Source organism: Triturus cristatus, chromosome 2_1 (genome assembly GCF_964204655.1).
Source record: "Triturus cristatus chromosome 2_1, aTriCri1.1, whole genome shotgun sequence".
NCBI classification, from domain to species: domain Eukaryota; kingdom Metazoa; phylum Chordata; class Amphibia; order Caudata; family Salamandridae; genus Triturus; species Triturus cristatus.
In genome coordinates, this window is record NC_140581.1 from 250,520,563 (window position 1) to 250,543,860 (window position 23,298).

The window sequence follows — 23,298 nt, forward strand, 5'->3', positions numbered from 1 at the left end:
TTCCTCTGCAAGTTCCCAAGGACAAAAAGAGCCATACCTCAACAGGTGTTGGCGCAACCCTGGAGAACAACTACTGAGCATCTGCTCTTTGATAACCAGATCATACATGGCGGAATAACTGCGTTCCGGGCTAAGATCCACCCAACCCTCCAGTGCATCATCACATTCATCCGCAAACTCCTTCCAAGTCTGATAAGACAGCTTCCTACTGCCCCTGAATTTCAACCTTAACTCCTCCTCCTGGGAAACAGGTACCAGACTGGGGGAACTGGGACTGGGATTTCCTACACTGAAACCTATATAGCTGCGACCACTGGACTCAACCCTCCCTGGGGAATCCAGAAAACTACCACTGCGCTCCGGGGACAACTTACCCTCCAGAGCTAATTTCTCTCTGGCAAAGGCCCTCTCAGCCTCAGCCATCTGCTTCTGAGCTAAGGCCCTCTCGGTCTCCAGCTTGGCAAGCTCTATCCTGAACTTTTCCATGGCCAGCTGATGCTCCCTTTCTTCCCTCCTATCTACCCACTCCTCTGGGACAGGGAAAGGGATGGTGTGCTGCTCCTGACACTGGACCCAGCAAGGGACTCCCTATCTATGGGGTCTCCACTATCTACTGGCGTCCCTGTCAGGTTACTTTCTTCCTCCTCTTCTGAATCTTCAGGGCTCCCCACAGACCCACCACCCTCCTGGTGTGAGGCCCGGGCCCTTTCCCTACTGTGCTCAAGATCCCTTTGATCCTTAACCCACTGGATCAGGTGGTCCCTAAGTTCGTACAGAGTGTCTGACTCTCTCACCGCTATGTCTCTCTCTCCACAGAACCTTTCCAACTCCTGCATACTGTACCAAACTAGATCACTGAGATGAAAAGCAGGCTCCATTCTGGCGGACGTTCTGGTGAAAGATTACACAGGGAACCTAGGGGTCTGAGCTTAACACAGGAGTACACAATTCACAAAGGATTCAGCAAGCTCTCTATCCCAGAGAACTCACACTCACTTGTCTAGTGCCACACACCCTTCATCCACACACAACCCCCCCCCCTCGGACTGGTAAGGCAGTTTCTACCACCCCTGATTCCTCAACCTGACCACAACTGACACAGGTACCAACTTTGGGCGCCGGGCGGGGAACAAATGTACTGGACACTATTATGCTGCCACCACTGGATCCCACCCTTACTGGTGAATCCAGAAACACATTTCCACAGAAATGACACTTAAGAACAAACTTAGCACAATAATCCCTATACCATGTGATTATCTAAATGCAGAGTTTTGTCGTGCAGCCAGCTGCTGCTGCAGTACAGCGCAAACGCAAGTCCAAATCCCACCGCTGATCACCAATGTTAGAAATGGGATTTCTGGTTGGCTAGGGCTTGCGCCAAAGCCAGGCAGATACCACCACTCTAGTCAGGGCTGGGGAGTTACATGCCAAAGATAACCCTTGCTCACCCCCTTGGTAGCTTAGCACGAGCAGTCAGGCTTATCCCGGAGGCGATGTGTAAAGCGTTTGCGCACGCACCCAGCAACAACACCCAAGGCCCACCACAAAAGAAACTCCACACAAGGTATTATATAAAAATAGCCTTTGTATTATACCAAAACACATTAGATAATATTCACACAATTTACACTGTGCCAACTGGCACTGGGCAGAATTTTACAAGGGATTATATGTACAGGGGACAGGGCCACATGGACCACTGTCAGGAATTAGCACTTTTAAAACTTAGTACTTAGAACATAGGAATAACACTTCGAGGACATAGCACATACAATCAATCTAGCACCAATTAGAGCATATAGCGCACAACCAGTAACCACTGGTAACAGGTAAGTACCACCTACGCAACCCTAACCACCTTAGGAAAATATTACGCAGGGAATCATGAACACATCAGCACCACCTGCACTAGGGAGAATAACCACCTAAGTATCACAATACCTGTAGGGGTAGAAACACATTACACATGATGCATCAAAACATTCAGAGGTGCAGGAAAACACAATGGCGCCAAACTGCGCCAGGTACCCTAGGGGAGGGCACAACACAGGGAAACTGTCCCCAGGCCAACTAGCCTCTCAGGGGTGCAGAAATGCACAATATCCAGCAATGTCAGGGCGCGTCTGCGCAGGCTGCGCAAGCCCGGGCGCACAGGGCACCACCTAAACGTTGCAGCTGCCCACTAAGTGCTGGGCAGCTGGGGAAATGACCTTGGGCACTACTGTGCCATTAAACACATATGACCCACGTGGGAGCGCACTGGCGCTCTGAGGAATAATACCCCCAAGTCTCTGGAGCCTTTTGGGCTCTGAAAACAATAGGCCCCTGTGGAACCTTCTAGGCTCTAAACAAACAATCTGGGGGACGTTGGAGCCCTCTAGGCTCTTTAACCTTTCTGCCCCCTTCGTTGGAGTCCCTCTCAGGGACTCGCGAGCCTCACAGGCTCGTGAAACAATGTGCCCTGCTGGAGCGTACTAGCGCTCTAAAACAAAGATTGGTCCCTCGTTGGAGCCTCACTCGGGCTCTGACCAACAATGCTGCCCCGCTTTGGAGCCTCTCGGGGCTCGAGCACACTGCCCCCTTCGGTGGAGTCCTACTCGGAGGACTCTTTTAGCCACAATCAGGGCCCCTTCACTGGAGCGACCCCCCCCTCTACTCACCGGGCGGAAGCGGAGGTTGTGCCGACGTCTCTGGTGGCGGCGGGGCTCTCTCCGGGACCCCTCTCCGTCCTTAGGGCCGCAATGCCGAGTCTCCCGGGCACTTCGAGACCCGCGTGGTGGGAACCAATCCCAGCGCAGCCGCTGCGATGACGCGGCGGAATGGGAACCAATGCCGGCGCAGCTTCAACGATGACGCGGCGGGAATCCCCGAGGCCTGGGACCAATCCCAGCGTGGCTGCTGCGGACGTCGGAGGGCCCGGCACTTGAAACGAAGCCCCCGGACTAGCGGCGGTGAATTCTCTAAGGCGGAGGCAATAGGGGTAGGCTCCCGTCCCCAGTATAATAAAGCAAAAGTACTCGGGTGGGCTCCTGTTTACAGCGCAAAGTCCCTGGCGGGGTGGGCACCCGCTAGGGATAGTAATTCTTCAATAAAGCGGGGTAGGCTCCCGCTCGAGCACCACAATGCGGGGTGGGCACCCGCTTCCCAGCACGGCAGCAAAGTGGGGAATCCCACGCCGGGGTTCCCTCGCTAAGTATCGCAGCTCCGCGCTGCTGACCACAAGGACTGCGCTTTTCAGGAAAAGCGCTTCTCGATGCTGGGGCCACAGATAAAAGCGCTCCTAGCGCTATAAGTGAAATAAAAGCGCTTCCAGGCGCTTTGAGGTACAAATAAAGCGCTCCCAGCGCTTAGGGGAGGATATCAAAGTTCAGGAAGGTAGGCAGGGGGCAAGGCTGGGCCAGGGGCCAGCTCACTGGGCCCTCCAGACAGGAAGGCAGTCCTAAGTGGCGGTCCCTCCTGGCCTCCAGCAGCAGCAGCCCCCTCCTGTCAGGATCAAAAGCAGAACATTTTCATGGGGTCACAGCCCCTTCTTATACACAGGTTTACCTTTGTTTCAAGGTGCAGGGGAGGGGCGAACCAGACGCAACTGGTTCTTGAGCACTTTGTTTTGCTCAGCCCCTCTCCCTATTCACTAAACAGGTCAGGGTCATCAGTCGCACCACAGGGGGCGGAGCCAGCATTGTGTGGGGGAAAGCCCAGCCCTATTCAGGTCCTAGGTGTACTCCTCCCACCCATCTGGCTGCTGATCTCCCCATTCACCACTGGGTGACTCCTCCTGAGACTGGGGATTCCCTAGCCCATCACATGACCTCAGTCAGCCAATCACGCGACAGGCAGTCACTGCACATTTATGCCAGCGTCTAGAAGTGGCACTTCCGCTCTAGGTACATGCACGCTGCACGCATCATCGCGCAGCATTTCATCACACGAGTCCGTACATACAAAACTCGAGCCTGCACACCCCACGCATCAGGAACTACCAGGGACACATACATTCCCCCATGCATTCCTATGGGAGGGCAGGCCAACCTCACTACATGCACGCACTTTACCCTGGGACACAGTGGTAAAGTGCGCAGAAACCAAAAATTACTAACACCAGGTCACAGTCAAAAGCAAAAAGTTTCATGGGTGAACCTGCCAGAAGGGCCAAGTCCAACAGCCCCCAGGGGATTTGATCACAGAACACTAGAAGGTCAAGGTATAGAGCATGTGTTGCACTGAAGATTGTAAATTCAGAAACAGAACTTGATGGACTGGCAGAGAGAGCAGAATGGTGAAATCATAGAATATTCTTACTATTCAGGCCTGTACAAGGCAGATGCAAGGCTTACCAACCTGCAAATACCTGTTTCATGAACTCAGTCAAACCATCTATCCTTAGAGGGTTTTCTCAGCCCATTTAAAGCTTGTCTGTGGCCTTGCAGTACATTGGTCACAAATGGATATAACTATATAAAGGGTGAGAAGTTAAACAATAGTTGGTATCTTACTTTTAGGTACCTCTAGGGTAGTCAACTTGAGGAATTCTTAAAATTCACTGATAACATTACCTTTTTATGAGGTACGTAATGGCGTTACTATGAAGTGGCGATGAAAGGACAATGTTTCAGCGTGGTGAAAGAGTTGCATTAACAGTTAGAGGATGAGGTGAGACTTCATAATAGAGTTATGTAGGAATAAGCACCTGTGAGTCTGAATATGCCGAAAGGTAGATATGAAGAAGCTGTAACCAAAGAGATACACAAGTAAGCACTTTGTTATCATGATTGTTCAACTATGCCCATGCGGATAAGACTATATTGGTGATTAAATATAGTAAATCGGGAATTAAAATGCAAAATGTAATTAAAAAAATACCTGTGGAATAATATAACAATTATACATTGAGTACCCTTTAGTAGATGCAAATGACAAATGATTGTTCTTCTCTCTGTTGCTGCTCAAAGACTAGTTGACTGACAAAGAGAAAAAGGATGCAATAGGGGAACTGGAAGTGGGCAGATATTTAGGTGAGTGTTTACGCACCCTGGCACAATACCAATCATCCAGCTCATTGCCTGTTCATATGTAGTCTTACGGACTACACATGCCTCCTAAAGGAGACAACCATAGTTGTTCTGTTTAAGGTCTATAGGGATTCATGTGTGTGCACCTCCTATATGTATTTGTCCATGATCAGCTCATATTTAGAACCAGTTAATAAAGGTATAGAGACTGTAATCTGGAAATTGACTGCCAGACTCGACCAAAGGGATCAGTCCAGTTGTAATGCTAGGTGCCACACAAGCAGAATTTAAGACACTCTTTTCTCCTTATGGATCAGAAGGGAGATTCTAAGAATTTTGGACCACGGTTAGTTAACTGGCTACTGCTGCTGGATGAAAAAAAGGGATGATGGTATTTTTGCTACAATGATCCTGTACTTTGGTGACTGTAATAATCCACCACTTTTTTAAATCCTCCACAATCTCTTTATATACTTGGGCATTAACTTTGTATTTTATGAGCGTATGCTTTTTCCCCTTCACCGGATTAGGGCGCCTGAAGGGGCAGAATCACACATAGTACCCTGTGGGTACAATGGCCATTAGTGCCTGATCTCGGCACCCCAGGAAATTATGGTCACTTATGGACACTTGAGCGGCCCATTCTGTAATATGGATCACGCTGGCAGTAAATGTGTGCCTATGCGACCCCGAAGGGGTGTGCCCTTATCTGCATGGGGCTTGGAACCACACTATTTAGTAAGAATACGTTTGCAGCATGCACATAGGACTTTCTCTGAAACGTCGCAGTTCGGATATATTTTTCTCGACACAATTTCTTTCAATATATAAACATACCCTGCACCAGCCTGTCTTTGGTTATGCACCCAGCGCCTATTTAATTCCCTGTTAACTTCCATCTCTTTCCATCCTCGATTCAGACTTTAGATGTTGACATTGATTCCTAAGACTTTCCGGACTGTTTTGTCTCAATCTATGCATTTAGACTAGTATTACTGTTTACGTACCTGCTTCTCTCTGTTGATAGACATACTTTGTTCAATACAGCTAGTATACATCTTATTTAATAGCATATAGTATTGGTTTGATATTGCTACCTGTTGTTCTTATGTTTGCTGATTCTGTTTCTTACTCTGTAGAGAGTAATATGTAAAGCACCCTGATGTTCACGGCTCTTTTACACGCTAAACATGAACACCAAATAAATATAAAAATTAAATAAAAAAGATATAAATACATGCTATCCCTCACATTCAATTTTAAATGGTAATGCATGCAATGTAGCGACCTAACCAATTAATATGTTGTCATAAAGGCAAATAATATAAGAAGACATCACATTTAATCAAGTTAAGTACGGACATTTTAATTATAATACCAACCCTTATGTAAACATGTTTACAAAAAGCATGATCACATTAATTGTATGAAGGCCCACGTCAGGGGAATTAGGTGCACTAATTTCCAAATAAAATCTATAATGAGATTGGAAAATCCTAGATTACCCTTATTAGTCCATTTAACAGGCATGCAGATGTTTTTTGATTTCCAACAATAGATTAAACTTGTTTTTCGTATGAAGTAGGTGAGCCCCGTTATTACAGACTGTTATTCAGTGGCGGCTCCTTCGCTATGGGGAAGGAGCATCGCCCTCCCCTACCATCTGCTTCTTAATGGCAGGAAAATAAATATAAAACGATAATAAGCATGTTATATTATCATTTTATTTTTCCTTTCCTGTTAGTCTTTTGCAGCCGGCCATGGGGATGACAGGCTGCAGGATGAGGGGTAAGTGCACTGTGATCGGTGTGCATTACGCTTTGCCCAGCCGTCCAGGCCTGCCGAACCGCCATGCGCACTAAAGCTGCCTCCAACCCGAGCTGCGTTGCAGGTTTGGAAACAGCAGGCACAGGCTGCCAGTCTCACTGGGAGCGCAAATTCAGAGCGCTCAGGCCAATCCTGACGCTGCTTCCAGCAGAATGAGAGCAGCATCAGGATTGGCCGTATTGGAGTCTGAGAGCCTGTGCCTGCAGAGGAGGGGAGCAGAGAGGAGCGACGTGGACGGCTGCGGGTAATTTATTTTTAATTCTTAATTTTGTCATTTGTTGTCCGTAATCCCCTGATCCTTCCCCCCAACCGCCCGCCCCACCAGTCTTCGACAACACCAGCCGCTACTGCTGTTAGTCTTATAGCATTGCACTTGCTATAAACATAATAGTCTATTTTTAAGACTATAATAAGTAGACACCTATTGTGCTTAAGGCAGGAAGATCTGTATAGATTGGCATTTGTCCCAGACCTCCGACCTCTATTAACATAATAGATATCAATTGTGCTTGTAGGACAGCTTCAGCTATTGACCCAATTGTTTGGCTATTGTGTCTCTGACGTAGACTCTGAACTGCAGCTACGTGTCAGTTCTCCTAAGCCACATCTTCCAGAATAAACTCATTACCATGTGATCTAAATCTCATAGTGATTTTGGATTTCGGCAAATAGGTTCTCCTAGGCCTACATGCCAGAGCATTTTAAATGTAGAAATAAATGTAATCTCCTGAGGCTATACTCTAACTTAGCAGTGGCACAAAGGCGCACAGTGACCCTTTCATATCTTACAATAGTTTGTGAACCTCATCTAAAAGACACCTGAAACCATTGTGTACGAGACAAATTAGAAACTTTCAAAAATATTCAATATCCATTTGAAATTGAACCTCTGCTCAGAATTGGTGGCACAATAGCATACCTATAACGAAACAGAATCTTGCTATCACTTGTTTGGACATTATTTAAAATTTTTGTCCAGAAAAGCAAAACAATAGACTCCCTTCCTATCAAAACTCACACCGCCCACCACCTGCTGGTTACAGCAAAAACCTCAATAATAACATAATCGTTCAAAATATTGGGGAACACATAAGGAAACACTCAAGCTTGTACATCCCCCACTTACTCTATAGGATCCATTTTAGCCCCCCATTAATTGCTACAGAAGGGATACTCAAAACTGACATGCCAAGCCCTAATGACTGAGGTGATCACTTCCTTATACCATTCTCTCTCCTCTCTAGGCTGCAAACCAACCAAAGAAACAAAACCAAAAGGTCAGAGACCTTATTAATAACATTCATATAACTCTAGTGACTTTAGTTAGCTTTAGTTTGTATCCTACCAGGCCTAGAGGTCAATAGGTTTACAGGGCAAGCTAACATTCTGAAATTGCGAAGGTAAATCCGGCACAGCAACTCCAAAATAAACAGAAAGAAAAAATATATATATAGTTGAAAGACTATATAATAAGGAGATCAACAAGAGCTGGGAAGTGATAGCTCTTGAAAAGTATGTAGAGGTTAATAGAATTCCAAGAGGTTGGAGGATTTTCACAAAGCCTACTTATCCTGATAAGCTACTGGAATAATGGGGGGGCTCAACAACACATATTGTTCCATCAATATGATGAAGATTCTAACTGAGCCTGCCCAAATCGACATTGACGAAGCGCACATTACAATACAGAAAATGGAATCTACAATATCCAACTATCCAGACAAAGAGGAACTAACTAAATTGAGAGAAGATATGGAAACCAGATTAAAGAAATATGAAGAAATTCAGGAGAGGAAAAAGAGAACGTTCCATAGAGATTAAATAGAATACAAGTATGGCAGAATCCTCACCTTTGCGAAAAGGTTTGAAGTGTTGAAACCAAAGTTTCCAAGCAAAGTAATACAAGCAACCCCTGGAAAAGTACCAAGTGAATCAGACGTCAGCGAAGGGGAAGGAACAAGTACCTCTACTCTCACAGTAAAACCAACGTTTTTATAAGAGATGAGACTCATACACTTGGATGCATCAATGACAAGGGGGAGAGGGAGAGGAAGAGGGGCAGGAAGAGGACGTGGCAGAGGAGATACAAAGTCTTGAAAAGTACAAGGAAAACCAGACTATCTAAACGAAAGAAGTCAGTACACTCTGATATACTTTACAAAGAAAAAAATAATTACAGTGAAGATAGCAATGTAATAGTTAATCTTTCCAATTATGTACTAAAGGACAACGAGAAGTTACTGCTGAATAAAGGACTTTCTTTATGTCCAGATATACATTTCAACTATGTGGATACCAAAATTGATGTATACAAGTACATAAGGAAATTGAAATTGGATACAATTCATGTGAATAAAAAGCCTGGGATTCCGAAACAACGGCAGAGAAAGAGCAAAAAAAGAGAGAATTAACCATTGAACAAATACCAGATCTGAAAAATATGTTTGATCTGATGTATAATCTCCATGAAGATGAAATGACAGAAGGGGATATATTACAAGAACTTACAATAGAAACTGACCAACACTAGTTCAGCAAGTTCAAATGAAAATCCACATAATGTCCGTACCTCTCTCCAGGCAATACGTTTGACATGTTCTCTGATGCAATAACAAGAGAATTGGACAAAATAACAAAATCTAGACAACCAAGAAGTGAGAACTTAACCTATGGTGAGCGACAAGCTTTGAAAGAACTAACAGACAATGATCAACTTATATTTAAGCCAGCCGACAAAGGAGGCAATATAGTCCTCCAAAACAGAAGTGACTATATGCAGAAAGCTTACAGGCAACTAAATGATCAAGAGAAGTACTCTAAGCTACCATCAAATCCCATCAACCGGATGGTAATAGAATTGGGGAATCAGCTGGATGAATGGGAAAACTTTAAATTAATCAATAAAGAAGAACATCTATTTATATTAAAAGAACAACCTGTAATGCCAACTATATACTTTCTGCCGAAAATTCACAAAACATTGGTCAACCCCCCTGGTAGACCAATTGTCTCAGCATGTGAATCAATCTACGAGAACATGTCAACATATGTGGACTCGTACCTACCCCCCATTGCACATTAAAGATAATAGAAACTTTTTACGTACCTTATCAGAAATGGATTGGAATGAAAATTACAAAATGGCAACGTTTGATGTCGTCTCTCTCTATACTTCAATTGAACACAAAATAGGCTTGCAGGCGTGCAACTATTTTTTGAAACAAAGAAACATAAGTGAACTAGAACATTCAAAAATGCTCTTGAAGATGATTGAAATGTGCTTGACCAATAATGTTTTTTTATTCAACCATGAACTATTTCATCAAAAATGTGGGACAGCCATGGGCATTTCATTTTCTCCAAATTACGCCAATATTACAATGGGATGGTGGGAGGAAGAAATGGCATGGGGTCCAGACAATCGCAAAGAACTCAACCAGATTGTAATATAGGTCAGATATATTGCTGACCTTTTTGTAATTTGGGATGGGAGCATAGAAGATTTTATGGATTACATTAATAGATTGTATGAGAACAATATTGGCTTGTCCTTCACCTGTGCCATCAGCCCATCCAAAAATAGACTTTTTGGACACACATCCAAAAATATCAGGGGATGATGGCAATAATCTAAACAATGTCAACCTGGTGTCCAACCTACAATTTTTTGTAAGTCTTGGAATTCTAGGGGGGTGCTCAACTCAAGATTCCCATCATTCAAGTGACCTCCTAGATGAGTTTCAATGTGCTTATAGAACTAGGCGCAACATAGGAATAGCAATTCTAAAAATAGTTGACGATGCACAGCACCCTACACTTCACATTCCAAGCAAACATAACTGTAGCTCTCTAATCTTCCTGGACCCAGACACAGTAATTGAAGCAGTAGATCAATTTACTCCAGAAGAACCAGTGAAGTACGTATTTAGAGGAAGAGATCATGGAAAGAATCTGCCATAACCCCAGATCTGAGATTTAACAATGAAGCAAGCTAAGCTGCTATCATTAGGTATTGGGTAAATCCTGAAGAAAGAAAACATGCTTGGATGGTGCTAAGCTCAAATAAATAAAATGTAAAACAGTCAATCACCCCTACACTTTAACCCCTTCAGTGCCCGCCCCTTTCCCCGCCCTGTGCCGGCCGTTGAATTAGCGGGCGGGGTCTATGACGAGCTGGACTCGTCATGGGCACAGCGCCACCGCGGCCCATGACGAGTCCAGCTCGTCATGGGCACTGAAGGGGTTAAAACAAAAGTGATTAATAATCAGATTCTTTTAGATCCCATTTAAGTATTTTCAATATGGTAAACAAAAGTCAGGCTCCAACCATATCTGCTGTCTGTGCTATCTGTAGTGTAGCGTCTCTATTACACATAATGCATAAATGTGAATCCCTGGAAATAGAAGGAAGACTTCTGCTAAGACCAAGATGTCTGCAGCTAAACATAAAGAAATGGAGGGGTGCTTGTACAATGGGATCAGACTCCCAATTGACTGGCGGATTTCTAACATTTATGACAATCACTTGTAGCAAAATTTAGTCAGCCCACATTAGCATTCTATATAGAAAGGCAAGTTAAAACTGGACTGAACTGATTTTAAGAGGCATATTTATTGTAATGTATATATACACAGAATTTGAATATGCAAACCAAGCTATTATGTATCTTAATTTTAAAGATGTTAATCAATTTTGATGATTAAAGTTAATAATACAATAGATAACTACCTTAACTGATATTCTACAAAGCAGAATAGGGTTGAGAAGAGCAGTTCTGAGATGATTCTTATTGAGAATGAATAGCAACATGTAAAATTGGCCACCACTATCTCGAACCCTGCATAACTCAGGCAAGGATTGACACAATCTTCTACTCTGTCTCCCTCCCTTTTTAATCTTTATATAAAGCCATTTGCTTCCACATTCCAACTCCGGTTGAACATTTAATTTCCCCAATGAATTCAAACCGTTGCTAATAATTTAGCTATTAAAGCCTGGATGACATTACAGCATCCCAAACTCAACAAACTCAACAGAATTTAAACTCTAATTTATCTTTCTAACTCCCCCATTCATGTGCAAACTTATCTCAACAAATATTCTGTGTTTAACTGTAAGTCCGCCCTCATAGAATGCACCAAATGTCTAAGCTTCCTTCTGGCCAAGGATTTGAACCGATAAGCAAACATCGGCTGTTTGGCTAAAGGGAGACAAGACAGCATCAACTCCTACAAAATAACTGCTAATAAGTAACTTAAGGTTCTGGACTGTGGATACTTACAGCTTGTAGAAATGTCCAGTCATCACCTAGCCCTATTACAAGAAGCACTGCATGCAGCTACTAGTTTAGTCATAGTAGAAAGAAGGTTTAAACAAGTCTCTCCAAACCAATCACTGTGAGATGGTTCTCTGTTCATACTTGACTTAGTCATGGAATGTTTCATAGCCAGAAGTCTGTAAAACATACTGCCACTCAGAAATAGATTTCCTGGAATGATCCAGAATGTTTTTTTTTTATATTTTATTAAAAACATAGATATATTAGGGGTTTAAAGTGTAAGACCCACCAGCATAGCAGAATACTCACCACCATAGTCTCCAAAACCTTAATTGCTACACTTTAATAATACAAGGTTTAGAGTATACCATTCAGATATACTTTTAAAAATAAAAGATAGAATTCTCCAATGGCATGGGTTGAGGTGCATCAACAATGTTGTTTAAGAAGTCTTCATACTTGGAATACTATAAGGCAAAAGGTCTTAATCGTTTGACTTCTGAGGACCCCCACTTAGTCATTACTGGAAGCAGGGAACCCTCACTGAATCACTACTGGAATCTAGCTTCCCCCAATGAATCATTACTGGAATCAGGCGACGCCAACTGAGTCAAGAGTGGAAGCCTGGGACCTCAGCCTAGGCAATTTCTAGGATTTGAACATCAAAACAATACATCAAAATACAGAAACAAGTATACATCAAACAAATACACAAATGCTGAATTATTGTATTTAATTTTCAAACATATATAAAAAAACTAAAAAAGTTTTAATTTTAATAGGAAGGTTGGATCTTTTCTAAATTAGTTTTAATTCTAAAAGATTAAGTGACATGCAATACTCTGGTACCTAATGCATGCAGTCTTTTTGTTGGTGCTTCAAATAAGGCCATCCACCGTCCATACTACATTCTGTGTGCTATACTTGCACTTCTCTCACAACAAGCTGAGGACATCTTCTTTTTTTTTTACTTCAATTTCAAACACCTTCACCTTTACAGAATGTTTTTTACATTTTCAATTTGGCTTCTTTAAATATACTTTATGAATCTCCAAATATTATGTAATTTTCTTACCAGTTGTGGACCCCCTGAGCAGCCGTTGCAGACTCCCAGGGGCCCAGGAACCACAGGTTAAGAAATAATGTCATAAGGGACATCTCTCGATGCTCCAAACATACTGGTGATGATATTATAACAAAACTGATTGTGGAAGTATCTCCCTCTTCTAATAGCAAGGATGGTACAAAAGCAAGATGCACTAGCAGGGCTGTTTATGGAGGCCATGTGCCATGTTACAAAGAGAAAACAAAGTACATCTGTAGCAATTATGTTTGGAGGTTTAAGTTTTGGAATAACTGGGATGAGGCTGATGGAAGTAAGGAAATGAAATTGAGAAATGCTGGATTGGTCATGGAAAAAGGGATAGAGTAACAAGGAGGTTAAATAATACAATGGAGAAAAGAGGAGAAAGTCGAACATCCGAGAAAAGGGTGGAAGAAGAGGCAATGGGGAAAAGAGCAACACACTTGAGGAGAAAGAGAAACATCAGAGAGGAGAGGCTGAGGAGAGATAAACTAGTGAGATAACAGTCCAAAACATAAGAACTACTGGTGATCAGAAAATATAGAACACACAAGAGATGGGGGAAAAACCGTCCAAAGGTTAAAATCAGTTTCTGTCTCCTAGTGTGAGGGTGCAAGGAGGGATGAGGCGAAAGAGAAATATTAGAGGTCAAAGGAAAGGTACAGAAGGGAAATTAAGTGAAACTAAAAGGAGACAGGAGGTGAAGAAAATCATCAGAGAGAGGAAGATAAAAGAAAGGACAAATAATAGAAGAGTGGAACAACTAAGGACAAAAAAAAGATGTAGGTGAAGACCACAGAGAGGAAAGTAGCAGAAAAGAGAATAGAGGATAATACTGGAGACCATGATGGGAAACTGCGAGGGGCTACAAAGATTAAAGGAAAACCACTAAGCTCTATATACGAATTAGTCTTTGGTGCAGATGTTTTCTTAGAAAGCAGTATTTAGGCAGATATTGGCCCTCATCGCATATGTGGAATATGACAGAGGCAAAAGTGTATCCGGTGTATGCAATTGCGGAGGCAATAACCCTAGGTATTGGAGTGTGGAAGCTGATTAAAAAGAGTATGAATGTTGGGTGTAGGCAGGACCCCTGGGTAATTTAAGCAAGGTTGTTTATAATCCACACAGTGTTTGCTTAGTATGAGATATTCCGCTGTGTGTATCAGCACAGGTACCAATCTTGCAGGTGTGTATTGGATGAGAAATGTGATACTCTAATACAGGGGTCTCCAACTTTTACAGTAGGTCAGAGCTACTATTGCCCAATAAAAATCATCCTGAGCTACTCATTTTTTGAGTGTTGTACACATCATACAAGATAACATTAGTGGCCACCCTATGAAAGATTACCTGCTGTAGTGCAGTGCACCTCAGTGCAGGATTACCAGTGGTAATGTAAAAAAGGCTCTGTCCATTTGGAAAGCATCTTCAGCATTAGTACATAATAACCACAGCTGCAGGTAATAATAAAGTAATGTTATTAGTAATATATCTCCGACTTATGCTTGATTGATCATTCAAATTATGGTTTCTGAAAATACATACTTTTTAATTTTGGCATGCATATATTAATTCAAACCAAGCAAAAGCCTCTAATTATTAGGCCAGGCAGCAGACGGGTGAGCTACTCACACATAGTTGGAGGGCTACCAGAAGCTCAACAGATACTCCATGGGAAAGCCTGCTACTAGAAAAGTGAGAAAATTCTCAGGTAATTTATGGGTCAGACTGATCAGGGTTTCCAAGGTTACCTGGTAAGTGTGAAAAACACTTACCAGAGATTCTCGCTGACCAGACTACTACTAGAGTTGATTCACCATTTAGTGGTCTTTCCAAAAATAAGCTTGTGGCCCCGGAACATACCAAGGTGCCCATGTGATGGAAAGGCAATATAGTCGACAACTCATTTTATGCTGCTTTGTAAATTTTATAGTGATATCAGAATTTCTAAATCACGACCCCTTTTCCTGTTGCAGGGTCTTATTTATTACCAGGCGGCCCTTATCTTCCAAAGAAACCTGCCAAATATTCATACATGTTATATGATCCTTGTTTATATTAAGTTGGCTCTCCGTAGGCATAAATCACTAACCCATTTTTATGGGTTACACTGTGGATTTTTTTTAAATGGCCCTGAAGACATGTTAATCACTGGTCCTCTATTAGATATTATAGACATATTTTAATATACAACGGATTTTTTAGGAAATTGATATGCAAGGAGTGTTGAGCTATATTAACTATTTTTTATTTTTCACTGTGTTAGAACGATCTGGCTTCTAACAGAAAATACTTGTCCGTTAATTTATATAAACACTTCAGTGCTAGCGTTTTAAAACCCCGGTTACTTGTCTTTTGCACTATTTTCAATCAAAGTCAAATAGTGCTTTATTCGATCACTAGTATCATAAAAGCAATGTGCAACAACATAGAAAAGCATTAAAATTCAATAATGGTTCACATCAAAATTAAAGTTAGAGTTAAAACATGATTAAACTAGGTTAGCAAGTCGCTAAATATATAAAAGGTTATGGGATAAAAGAAGGATACTAGCAAGGGAATTAAAGTCCTAGATAGTGATATTTTTCCTTTGAAAAATTATAAAAACAAGCATGTATAAAACAGTGAAAGTAGAAGCTTTAAAACACCACCAAACAGTAAAATGTAGAATATCAATATGTACAGACTGTAGAGGAGATCTCGTAAATAAGGAAAATGTATCACAAGACAGGACACTCTATATTTGGAAAGCACGTATATTTCTCCCAAAGGTTCAAGATTGATGATCTCTACAGCATATTGTAATGAGTGCACAATGAAGGAGGAACTGCCGTTTTTAGTTGCCACATGGCATATGAGGGCCTTTCAAAGCATTGTGTCTGATAATCCAGGCGCGACCCCACAAATAATAAGCGTGCTAAAGTCAGTTTTGAGGATACGCAGGGCGACCTTATAATCACGTGTGCCCATGGATTTACAGTTTGGTTTTATCCATTTGGACCCGACGGTAGAGTAAGCCGGGCATGAAAATAAGACTTGGGACACACTTTCCAACGGGGCTCTGCAACAGGTACAAGTCTTTTTTTGATGTTCGTGCAGGCTCCATTTAGAGGTTGTTGCATGAACTGGGAGTGTGCCTAGTCTAAATTGGGTGTATAGCAGCCTATCACGTGGAACCTGGATAATATTCAGGTAAGGCTCTAAGCCTCTGCACTGCTTATGACTGAAGAATTCATCTTTCAATCTCCCCAATTTTGTTTTGCTCAACTCGTTGAAATCAACCCAGTTCCAATAAATACGCTTCAGCTCTGTCTTGTTAAGTGGGACTTGAGTATCCCATGATTCCGAAAGACCCAACTTTATCAACGTCTTTCTAACTTTGGATATCCACTTAACCCTGTGCCCCACATCTAGATTAGTTACTTCAGTCAGGGCAGCGGCGTAACGTACGAGTTCAGGGGTGCGCATTCCGCGTGCCCAAAGGAGCAATGGGCGAAACTTGGCAATGTCTCTGATCGACTGTCTACCCATATCAAACATTAAGGGTGTTAGTGGGGTGTTGTGAGGGAGCATCACCAGGTCCCTCACAAACTTATGCTCGGATCTACAGATGTCCTCAATGTTGTCAAAGCCCCACAGCCCTGCACCATACAGTGCGGTGCTAACTGCTTTGGCTCCATAAATTGTGAGGGCTGGTGCAACCAGCCTACTATAGGAGGACCGGTGTTCTTTACTTAATGCCCCGCTAAGTGGGGCTTCCAATGCATTTTGTCGGAAAGCCGTATGCCCAGATAATCAAACATGCTTACGCTTTCCAATAGGGTGTCTTTTGACGTTAAATTGTTTTTAAAAGACTTGTGAGGATTAAAAACCATACATTTTTTTGGGTGGTGTTTATAACTAAACCCTTTGAGTCACAAAATAGTTGGTATCTATTTAGCAGTTTTTGCAGCCCAGATGGAGTTTTTGACACCAACAAGGTGTCGTCGGCAAACAAAAGGGTTGGGACTTTGTCGCCCACCAGGATTGGCGCCTTGGGCGAGACCTCCTGGAGAAAACTCACCACCTCATTGAATTATAAGGAGAACAGGGTGGGGGCCAATACACAGCCCTGGCGGACTCCTCTGCTAACTGGTATCTTTTCCATGACTTCCCCTTGGGGCCCCCATATCACTTGAGCATAGTTTCCTACATTTGGATGAGTTAAAAAACCAAGGACTAGGGGGGGAATACCCAGGTCCCTCAACGTCTGCCACAATCTTGTCCTGGGTACGAGGTCAAAGGCAGTTTTCAGATCAGTAAAGGCAAGGTAAAGACTACCCTTGCCAATAACAAAGGCCTTCCAATATATAAGTAATAATCTAAAAACTTGGTCGATCGTGCCTGTGTTGGACCTGACCCCAGCTTGGTATTGGGAGAGGACATCTCCCTACCAGCTTCTGCATAGCATCAATTAAGCTATGTTTGATGGGTCTTCCCTATCCCCCTTTTTGAATATCGGGACCACCATCGCACCTTTCCAGGAATCTGGGATTGGGCATCCATTAGCTATGGCGTTCATCAAGAGTTGGATATAGCGCGCCCAGTTTTTTGGGTCAGCCAGAAAGAGGTCACCTGGAAGGCCATCTGGTCCAGGAGCCGTTTCCATGACTATTTTTGTTATTGCCATTTTAATTTCTACCATAGAAAATGGTTCTCTAGTATTCCCTACCAGAGGGATGTCTGTGGAGTCGCTTAACTCCTCCAGACAACCATCAATAGGAGCGGAATATAGTTTCATGAAATGGTCACGCCACTCTTGGCTTGAGATATGGGTAGATGGAGTAGAGGGATCTCTACTATTGCCCTTACTTACTAAAGACAAAAACTGATTCTTACTTTTCTCCAAGCTAGTAACTTTCAAGCTCTGTCAGTGTGCTTCATCCCACTCAGTTTTGGCATGATAAAGGACAACCTTATACTTCCTTCTAGCTGATTTGACTAGACTGGGATTCTTTGACCTGATCGCTGCAGCTAGGGCTTGTTTATTTAACCTGCATTTCTTAGAAGACCACAAATGTTGTCTTTTTCGGGAGACCATAGGTTTATTGTGATTATGAGTGTCTAAAACAAATGTACTCAGCTGCTCTATGGTGCGAGAGTGTACTAAGGAAGCTCCTGTAGAGGATTCAGTGGCCAGCAGGGTAGCCTGTAGCGCTAATGTACTTGTCATGACAACTTCCTTGATGCCGGCTAGCTTTATTTCTTGGGATGAAACCTTATGCCATTTCAGATATCTTTTACAGTTTGAAGGGGCGATGTCTATAATGGAAGTAGGGGCCCTAATAATCTGAGAAGAAGTAGGTGGGGTCCAAAGGGATTTTAATGTCATACAAAGAGGATTGTGATCGCTATCGGTTGTAGTGCCCACGTACATGTCTACCATTTTATCCCATAGTTTCACATCCACTAGGATGTAATCTATGCACGAAGGGGAACCTTCTCTATTAAAAGTATTAGCCCCCTGGGTGTCTGAATGGGTTCTACCATTGGCTGCTCTAAGGTCATGCTCAATTAGCAGAGCACTTAGTTGGATTGCGAGCGAGGTCCATTTGCTAATTGGTGGGATGTTTAAGGGGGGGACCGCCCATTTTAAATCCCCATCCTCTAGCTCCAACATATCCTCTAAACTCAGAGGCTCAAAGGTACAATTAAAATCACCTGCAACTATAGTTTTAGCATGGGGCGAGCAACTGGATAAAGAATGTTCTAAGATTGTTACAATAGGTGACTGTCGACCTCCCTTCATGCCTGTTATAAACATTGAACAGCTCCAAAGTGCCCCCGACCCTAGGTCCTTTAATAGAAAGTCTCAAAATATCTGGGCTTTGGGTTCGCTGAACCGTGATTGTACAGCCAAGGGCTATGCTCACCCAAATAATCAATCCACCTAACGGACGCCCTCTCCCTTCTGTGGTTGCTGGAATACAATAACAAGCGTAACCAGATTTATAAAGTGGAACCAGGCTCCAAGTCTCCTGAAATAGACATATATCATGATCCTCTATCAGGTTGTTCGAGTGTGGCAGTAGAAGCTTGTTTGTTAGCCCTACCACATTCCATGATAGAATTTTTAACTGCTGTGGGCGTAAAACTGGATCAACGTCAGAGGTGCGTGTTAGGATTAGGTTACAAGTAAAGTCTAAAGAGTCAGGAGTTGCTATTAAGTCTTGCAGCGTGCAAGAGGTGATCTCATGTGGGCCCTGGAAGTTATACTCTGGCACGTCCCACATTTTGTCCAGGGTACCTTTATTGGTACACAGAACAAAAGGTTCTTGTGGGCTATGGTTGTAACTAGGGGTCAGGATACTTTGTTCTCTATAGTGGGAGGGCTCGATATGCAGTCAGTCGACTGCTTCAAGTGCTTCAAGCGTCGAGCCACCCTCTAGCTGGGTTTGGAGCCTGGCCTCTAAGAGTATTTTCAATCAGTTTTGATCTTTTTAATTATATATAATTTGTTTTTATAACATATTGGTTTTATTGGGAACTATACGAATATTATATGCAAATTCTTTCTTATCATTGATCTCCTCTTGTCTCTTTTATGGGTTTGAATATAAATCCGAATATAGATTGTTTGATTGATTGATCGCAGCCATATATTGGTTTACCTTGTAGTCTGTCGCTATGCTAATGCACCTAACATCTTTCTAAAATCTTTCAAATAAGCTGGTAGCTACCTGGCAATCGCAAGAGTAGTCAGAGGCAAAATGGCTTGTGCATTAGAATATTAACACAATGTAGCTAACTCCGGCAAGGGAGCAGATGGCTTTACAAACCACCCCCAGCTCCCAAAGTCACACTTCCCCACTGGGGCCTACCACATCAGAGTAGTTATAAAGAAGGTGAGATGCTCTCATCCCAGTAACACTGCGGAGGAGGCTCTGGCTTTTGCTACTGGATTCCTTTCACCTGCCGCACTGTGCACACAACGAGAAGGCTTTGTTTCACATAACAGTATTAGGACTTGCTTAGCAGCTACCAGCTGTTTCCAGACCTTATGTGATCAACAGAAAAAGATCTTTAATATGCACTTTGGCTCTGCTCTCAAGTTGATCTCCCTCCATCATAGATTTGATTGAGCAGAAGTTGTGTGCTTCTTCTGAAAAAGAGTACTTGCATTGTACAGATTATGATTAACAAAGTAGGCCTGCGTAGTTATGATGACAAGTCTATGAGTATGGTAAATGATTAAGGCAGTACAGACCTGGCTCGATGACATGAACACTGACAGATCCAACCCCAACTTTCACTGAATGTCAAGACAGTTGGATTCACACTGGCCACCAACCTCACAATCAAGGAACACATATCCAAAAATACACGGATAACCTGGTACAGGCTGTCTCTTATAAAGAAAGTCAAACCATTTCTTCCTGATAGTGACTTAAAAACTGTTGGTCAGTATTGTGGTAGACAGGCACCCCAAGCGCAACATGTCTTATCCAAGGTCTTCAAAAATATGATCACATCCCCCAATCATGACTCCATTGCATCCCTATGCCAACCCACAACTTCTCAAAACCAGCAGCATCATTTATAAAGCCACCACGAACACCCTTGCTTATATTTCAGACAAGATCACACCATCTCTGGTTGTACATCTCACACAGGCAACCACAACAACCTCATTCTGCAAATTAAGAAGTGTAAATAAGTAAAAAACAAACCAGCAGGTAATTTCCATCTATGTACCCAGGACCTAGGAAAACATCATTGTATCGAATAGGACCACCACAATTCTGCCCTATTTTAGGAAAGAATTCAAGACTCACCTCTTTAAAGAACACTAACTTACAATGCATTAATCATCTATAGCGAGCTTCTTTTCTGATAATTCTTGACTTTCTGAGTGTTTTTTTTACGATGTACATCGCTCTGCTTCCTTTTGGCAAGGTTTGCCCATAGAAATACCATATACCTAAATATATTCTGTGAGAAACTGAGTTGGTGGGTGAGGGGGTGAAATCCTACTCAAGCAACAGCCACAATCCAAGGTGTAAAGTATTTATGCAGCACACAAACAGCAATAAAGTGAGGACACAAGACAAGTAATATCCCACACCAATTTAGAAAAATAGAGTGAAATTAAGTAAATTATTTGAAACCAAAACAACAAAAATCCAGTCAGAAAAACTGGAGATATGCCATTTTTAAGATTTAGATAAAAGTATAGTCAAAAGGCACAAACTCCAACTGAGGTTATCGGGTCGCGATGGACCAGGACAAATTTACAAACTAAGGCCGACCACGATGGCGCTTAGGCAGGGCACAGGATCAAGCTTGGCCCACGGAAGATTGTACATTATGTCCTTGGTGCTCGGACAGCATGGCTTTGCTTTGCAAGGCTTTGCATTGTCCGGTGTCAGTTCCAATGAAGCGGTGTGGGGAGGTTCTGTGGCGATCTGCACCTGTTCCCATGATCTGAGGGGCAGGGCTTGGCAAGGCTTCATAAGATAAGATGACGTTTATCACCGCGGAGACAGCGGATTTAAGGAGCATTCAATAACCTTCTGGACATTTCATTTGGATAGTGGACATTGATTCCAAGGACATTAAAGAGCGCCCTGTATTGTTTTTTTACTTGTTTTTTACTTGTTTTGCTTTGCACGTATTACTTTACACAAGTATGTTTTATCACTAATATAATCTAATAATTTGATAATAATGATTGAATGGTAACACAAAGCATTGTAGTCATTTAGTAAGGTCATGAAATAGTTAGGGATCACACTGGTACCTAATTTGGTTGGGGGTTAGTGAAAACAGATAGGAACATTCCGATATTACTGTGGGGTAGGGAAAATGCATTGTGGGAATCAGAGTTTTTGAGGTAGAGGTTTGGTTACATTTCGTGAATTGTTGGGTGCGCAGCAAGGGTGATGGAGTCACGTGGGTAGCTAATTAACACGTCTGGGAGGTACTTAAGTTAAAGCGATTCAAGAGCATTTGGACTCATTCAGCGCAAGTACGAGCAAGTACGAGGACAGAGTTGTCTGAGGAGAGATGTTGAAGTAAGTGAGACTGAAGAGGAGGGATAATATGTAGGGGTGAGGGTGATAACATTCAGGTGGTAAGGTAATGAAAGGGAAAGTATGAGACCATGGAGAGGAATGGGTTTGAATAAGCGCGTGGGGTAAGGTGAGCACGAAGATTTGGATTTATTAGGCGATAGTCTGTTAATAACAATTGTGAGTCACAGCAATAAGGGGAATAGGAGAGTGTTTCAAACAAAGTGTGATTTTATGCACAGTATTATCTTTTAGTTTGATAGGATACGGGTGTTATTTTCCGAAAGAGTCAAAACTGTTCATTTCTCATGTTTCAGAATCCCCTGACGAAGAGCCCTCCGGGCTCGAAATGCATTGGGATATTACAAGGTGTGCTTATTAAATATGGAGGTCAATCTGCACGTACTGTTGCATGAAGCCTGGAATGGCATACAGCGAGTATTGGAAATGTTTAATAAAGATACAGATTGAACTTATCTGTCTACGTTGTGGTGAAGAACAAGATGAAATAATTAGCAGTAAAGGACGATAAACGTACAGGTTGATTACGAGTACTATGGAATACCAGGATGAACATTACATATCGGAGGGAGTTGTTCTCGCTTCTAGCAGTGCATCAGTAATAAGAGCACAAATGTATGGCTCTGTCAGGTTTACTCAGTTGTATCAGCGGCTCATGGGCGATCCGCTTTACTGGTTGCACGCACGTTTCAATTAAGTTTGCAAGTTGGTGTCGTTTTAAGAGAAGGAGTGCATCCTCATTATCATAATTTCTACTCAGAATTCTTCGCCCAACAGGAGGTTTTGCACCCCAACATTGAAGAAACATTTGCATTAAAATTTTGGAGAACATGATAAGATGACGTTTATCACCGCGGAGACAGCGGATTTAAGGAGCATTCAATAACCTTCTGGACATTTCATTTGGATATTGGACATTGATTCCAAGGACATTAAAGAGCGCCCTGTATTGTTTTTTTACTTGTTTTTTACTTGTTTTGCTTTGCACGTATTACTTTACACAAGTATGTTTTATCACTAAT

At 42.5% G+C, this 23,298-nt stretch overlaps 1 protein-coding gene across 1 annotated transcript in view; it reads right to left on the reverse strand.

Annotated features, from left to right (window-relative positions):
• The window catches only part of ADAMTS12 (ADAM metallopeptidase with thrombospondin type 1 motif 12), a 4,274,824-nt gene that overhangs the window by 3,316,351 nt on the left and 935,175 nt on the right, over window positions 1-23,298 (reverse strand). The window lies entirely within an intron of this gene.